The sequence below is a fragment of the Mobula birostris genome, chromosome X (genome assembly GCF_030028105.1).
Source record: "Mobula birostris isolate sMobBir1 chromosome X, sMobBir1.hap1, whole genome shotgun sequence".
Taxonomy (NCBI): domain Eukaryota; kingdom Metazoa; phylum Chordata; class Chondrichthyes; order Myliobatiformes; family Myliobatidae; genus Mobula; species Mobula birostris.
In genome coordinates, this window is record NC_092402.1 from 9,348,607 (window position 1) to 9,354,606 (window position 6,000).

Genomic DNA, 6,000 nt, shown 5'->3' on the forward strand with positions numbered 1-6,000 from the left:
TCTGTGACAGAACAGTTCCCCCGTCCTCACTGTGATAGAACAGTTCCCCCGTTCTCACTGTGATAGAACAGTTCCCCTGTCCTCACTGTGACTGATCATTTCCCCTGTCCTCACAGTGAGAGAACAGTTCTCGCGTCCTCTCTGTGATAGAACAGTTCCCCTGTACTCACTCTGATAGAACAGTTCCCTCTTTCGAAATGTGATACAACAGTTCTCTTTTCCACACGGTGACAGAAAAGTTCCCTTGTCCTCTCTGTGACAGAACAGTTCCCCCGTCGTCACTGTGATAGAACAGTTCCCCCGTCCTCACTGTGATAGAACAGTTCCCCCGTCGTCACTGTGATAGAGAATTTCCCCTGTCCTCACTGTGATAGAACACTTCCCCTGTCCTCACTGTGACAGAACAGTTCCACTGTCCTGACAGTGACAGAACAGTTCCCCTGTCCTGACAGTGACAGAACAGTTCCCCCGGTCTCACTGTGATAGAACAGTTCCCTTGGCCACACTGTGATAGAACAGTTCCCCCGTTCCCACTTTGATAGAACAGTCCCACTGTCCTCACTGTGATAGAACATTTCCCCCATCCTCACTGTGATAGAACAGTTCCCCTGTCCTCACTGTGCTAGAGCAGTTCCCCTGTACTCACTGTGACAGAACAGTTCAGCTATCCTCAATGTGTTAGAACAGTTTCCCCGTCCTGACTGTGCAGAACAGTTCCCTTGTCCTCACTGTGTTAGAACAGTTCCCCTGTACTCACTGTGATAGAACAGTACCCTCTTTCTAACTGTAATAGAACAGATCCCTTGTCCACACTGTGATAGAACAGTTCCCCCGTCCTCACTGTGACAGAACAGTTCCCCTGTCCTCACTGTGCTAGAACACTTCCCCTGTACTCACTGTGACAGAACAGTTCAGCTATCCTCAATGTGTTAGAACAGTTCCCCCGTCCTCACTGTGATAGAACAGTTCCCCTGTCCTCACTGCGATAGAACAGTTCCCCCGTCCTCACTGTGATAGAACAGTTCCCCTGTCCTCACTGCGATAGAACAGTTCCCCCGTCCTCACTGTGACTGAACATTTCCCCCGTCCCCACTGTGATAGAAAAGTTCCCCCATCCTCACTGTGATAGAACAGTTCCCCTGTCCTCACTGTGATAGAACAGTTCCCCTGTCCTCACTGTGATAGAACAGTTCCCCCGTCCTCACTGTGATAGAACAGTTCCCCGTCCTCACTGTGACAAAGCAGTTCCCCAGTTCACACTGTGATAGAACAGCGACCCCGTCCTCGCTGTAAAAGAACATTTCCCCAGTCCACACTCTGATAGAACAGTTCCCCTGTCCTCACTTTGACAGAACAGTTCCCCGTCCTCACTGTGATAGGACATTTCACACGTCCTCACTGTGATAGAACAGTTCCCCTGTCGTCACTGTGATAGAACAGATCCCCTGTCCTCACTGTGATAGAACTGTTCCCCCTGTCCTCACTGTGATAGAACAGTTCCCCCGTCCTCTCTGTGACGGAACAGTTCCCCCGTCCTCACTGTGATAGAACAGTTCTCCTGTCCTAACTGTGGAAGAGCAGTTCCCCTGTCCTTACTGTAACAGATCAGTTCTCCCGTCCTCACTGTGATAGAACAGTTCCCCCGTCCTCACTGTGATTGAACAGTTCCCCTGTCCTCACTGTGACTGATCATTTCCCCTGTCCTCTCAGTGAGAGAACAGTTCTCGCGTCCTCTCTGTGATAGAACATTTCCCCTGTACTCACTCTGATAGAACAGTTCCCTCTTTCGAAATGTGATACAACAGTTCTCTTTTCCACACGGTAACAGAAAAGTTCCCTTGTCAACAGTTCCCCCGTCGTCACTGTGATAGAACAGTTCCCCCGTCCTCACTGTGATAGAACAGTTCCCCCGTCGTCACTGTGATAGAAAAGTTCCCCTGTCCTCACTGTGATAGAACACTTCCCCTGTCCTCACTGTGACAGAACAGTTCCACTGTCCTGACAGTGACAGAACAGTTCCCCCGGTCTCACTGTGATAGAACAGTCCCCCTGTCCTCACTGTGATAGAACATTTCCCCCATCCTCACTGTGATAGAACAGTTCCCCTGTCCTCACTGTTATAGAACTGATCTCCCTGTCCTCACTGTGATAGAACAGTTCCCCCGTCCTCATTGTGATGGAACTGATCCCACTGTACTCACTGTGATAGAAGTGATCCCCCTGTCCTCACTGTGATAGAACTCATCCCCAGTCCTCACTGTGATAGAACAGTTTCCCGTCCTCACTGTGATAGAACTGTTCCCCCCGTCCTCTCTGTGACAGAGCAGTTTCCCCGTCCTGTCTTTGACAGAACAGTTTCCCCGTCCTGTCTTTGACAGAACAGTTCCCTCGTCCTCACTGTTATAGAACAGTTCCTCTGTCCTAACTGTGATAGAACAGTTCTTAAGTCCTCACTGTCAAAATCAGTTCCCCCGTCCTAACTGTGATAGAACAGTTCCCCCGTCCTCACTGTGACAGAACAGTTCCCCTGTCCTCACTGTGCTAGAGCAATTCCCCTGTACTCACTGTGACAGAACAGTTCAGCTATCCTCAATGTGTTAGAACAGTTTCCCCGTCCTCACTGTGCAGAACAGTTCCCTTGTCCTCACTGTGTTAGAACAGTTCCCCTGTACTCACTGTGATAGAACAGTACCCTCTTTCTAACTGTAATAGAACAGATCCCTTGTCCACACTGTGATAGAACAGTTCCCCCGTCCTCACTGTGACAGAAGAGTTCCCCTGTCCTCACTGTGCTAGAACAATTCCCCTGTACTCACTGTGACAGAACAGTTCAGCTATCCTCAATGTGTTAGAACAGTTCGCCCGTCCTCACTGTGATAGAACAGTTCCCCTGTCCTCACTGTGATAGAACAGTTCCCCTGTCCTCACTGCGATAGAACAGTTCCCCTGTCCACACTGTGATAGAACAGTTCCCCTGTCCTCACTGTGACTGAACATTTCCCCTGTCCTCACTGTGATAGAACAGTTCTCCCGTCCACACTGTGACAGAACAGTTCCCCGTCCTCACTGTGACAAAGCAGTTCCCCTGTTCACACTGTGATAGAACAGCGACCCCGTCCTCGCTGTAAAAGAACATTTCCCCAGTCCACACTCTGATAGAACAGTTCCCCTGTCCTCATTTGACAGAACAGTTCCCCTGTCCTCACTTTGACAGAACAGTTCCCCGTCCTCACTGTGATAGAACAGTTCCCCCGTCCTCACTGTGATAGAACAGTTCCCCTGTCCTCACTGTGATAGGACATTTCACACGTCCTCACTGTGATAGAACAGTTCCCCTGTCCTGACAGTGACAGAACAGTTCCCCCGGTCTCACTGTGATAGAACAGTACCCTTGGCCATACTGTGATAGAACAGTTCCCCCGTCCTCACTGTGATAGAACAGTTCCCCTGTCCTCACTGTGATAGAACAGTTCCCCCGTCCTCATTGTGATGGAACTCATCCCCCTGTCCTCACTGTGATAGAACAGTTCCCCTGTCCTCACTGTGATAGAACAGTTCCCCTGTCCTCACTGTGATAGAACAGTTTCCCTTCCTCACTGTGATAGAACTGTTCCCCCCGTCCTCTCTGTGACAGAACAATTTCCCCGTCCTCTCTGTGACAGAACAGTTCCCCCGTCCTCACTGTTATAGAACAGTTCCCCTGTCCTAACTGTGATAGAACAGTTGCCCCGTCCTAACTGTGATAGAACAGTTCCCATGTGCTCACTGTGATAGAGCAGTTCCCCTGTGCTCACTGTGATAGAGCAGTTCCCCTGTCCTCACTGTCAGAACAGATGCCCTGTCCTCACTGTGATAGAACTGTTCCCCCTGTCCTCACTGTGATAGAACTGTTCCCCCTGTCCTCACTGTGATAGAACTGTTCCCCCGTCCTCTCTGTGACAGAACAGTTCCCCCGTCCTCTCTGTGATGGAACAGTTCCCCTGTCCTAACTGTGGAAGAGCAGTTCCCCTGTCCTTACTGTAACAGAACAGTTCCGCCATCCTCACTGTGATAGACAGTTCCCCAGTACTCACTGTGATACAACAGTTACCAGTCCTCACTGTGATAGAACAGTTCTCACTTCCTCACTGTGATAGAACAGTTTCCCCGTCCTCACTGTGACAGAACAGTTCCTGAGTCCTAACTGTGATAGAACAGTTCCCCTGTCCTCACTGTGATAGAGCAGTTCCCCTGTCCTCACTGTGATGGAGCAGTTCCCCTGTCCTCACTGTCAGAACAGATGCTCTGTCCTCACTGTGATAGAACAGATCCCCAGTACTCACTGTGATAGAACAGTTCCCCCGTCCTCTCTGTGACAGAACAGTTCCCCCGTCCTCTCTGTGACAGAAAAGTTCCCCCGTCCTCACTGTGATAGAAGAGTTCCCCTGTCCTAACAGTGGAAGAACATTTCCCCTGTCTTACTGTAACAGAACAGTTCCCCTGTCCTCACTATGATGGAACAGTTCCCCAGTCCTCACTGTGATAGAACATTTCCCCTGTCTTCACTGTGATAGAACTGTTCCCCCTGTCCTCACTGTGATAGAACAGTTCCCCCGTCCTCTCTGTGACAGAACAGTTCCCCCGTCCTCACTGTGATTGAACAGTTCACCTGTCCTCATTGTGACAGAACAGTTCCCCCATCCTCACTGTGACAGAACAGTTTCCTTGTCGACACTGTGAAAGAACAGTTCACCCGTCCTGACTGATGGGCACATTGCCCTGTCCTCACTGTGATAGAACTGTTCCCCCTGTCCTCACTGTGATAGAACAGTTCCCCCGTCCTCTCTGTGACAGAACAATTCCCCCGTCCTCACTGTGATCGAACAGTTCCCCTGTCCTCACTGTTACAGAACAGTTCCTGAGTCCTTACTGTGAAAGAACAGTTCACCCGTCCTCACTGTGATTGAAACGTTCCCCCGTCCTCACTGTGATAGAACTGTTCCCCCTGTCCTCACTGTGACAGAACAGTTCCCCCGTCCTCACTGTGATAGAACAGTTTCTCCGTCCTCACGGTGACAGAACAGTTCCCCCGCCCTCACTGTGAGAGAACAGTTCCCCTGTCCTCACTGTGATAGAACAGTTCCCCTGTCCTCACTGCGATAGAATTGTTCCCCCGTCCTCACTATGATAGAACATTTCCCCTGTCTTCACTGTGATAGAACAGTTCCCCCTGTCCTCACTGTGATAGAACAGTTCCCCCGTCCTCACACTGATAGAACAGTTCTCATGTCCTAACTGTGATAGTACAGTTCCTCTGTACTCACTGAGAAAGAACAGTTCCCCCATCCTAAATGTGATAGAACAGTTCCCCCGTCCTCACTGTGACAGAACAGATCCCCTGTCCTCACTGTAATAGAACTGTTCCCCCTGTCCTCACTGTGACAGAACAGTTCCCCCGTCCTCACTGTGATAGAAGAGTTCCCCTGTCCTAACCGTGGAAGAACATTTCCCCTGTCTTACTGTAACAGAACAGTTCCCCCGTCCTCACTGTGACAGAACAGTTCCCCTGTCCTAACTATGATAGAACAGTTCTGAAGTCCTCACTGTCAAAAAACAGTTCCCCCGTCCTAACTGTGATAGAACAGTTCCCCCGTCCTCACTGTGACAGAACAGTTCCCCTGCACTCACTGTGACAGAACAGTTCCGCTGTCCTCACTGTGTTAGAACAGTTCCCCTATACTCACTGTGACAGAATAGTACCCTCTTTCTAACTGTGATAGAACAGATCCCTTGTCCGCACTGTGACAGAACAGTTCCCCTGTCCTTTCTGTGACAGAACAGTTGCCCCGTCCTGACTGTGATAGAACAGTTTCCCCGTCCTCACTGTGACAGAACAGTCCTGAGTCCTAACTGTGATAGAACAGTTCCCCTGTCCACACTGTTATACAGCAGTTCCCCTGTCCTCACTGTGCTAGAACAATTCCCCTGTACTCACTGTGACAGAACAGTTCAGCTCTCCTC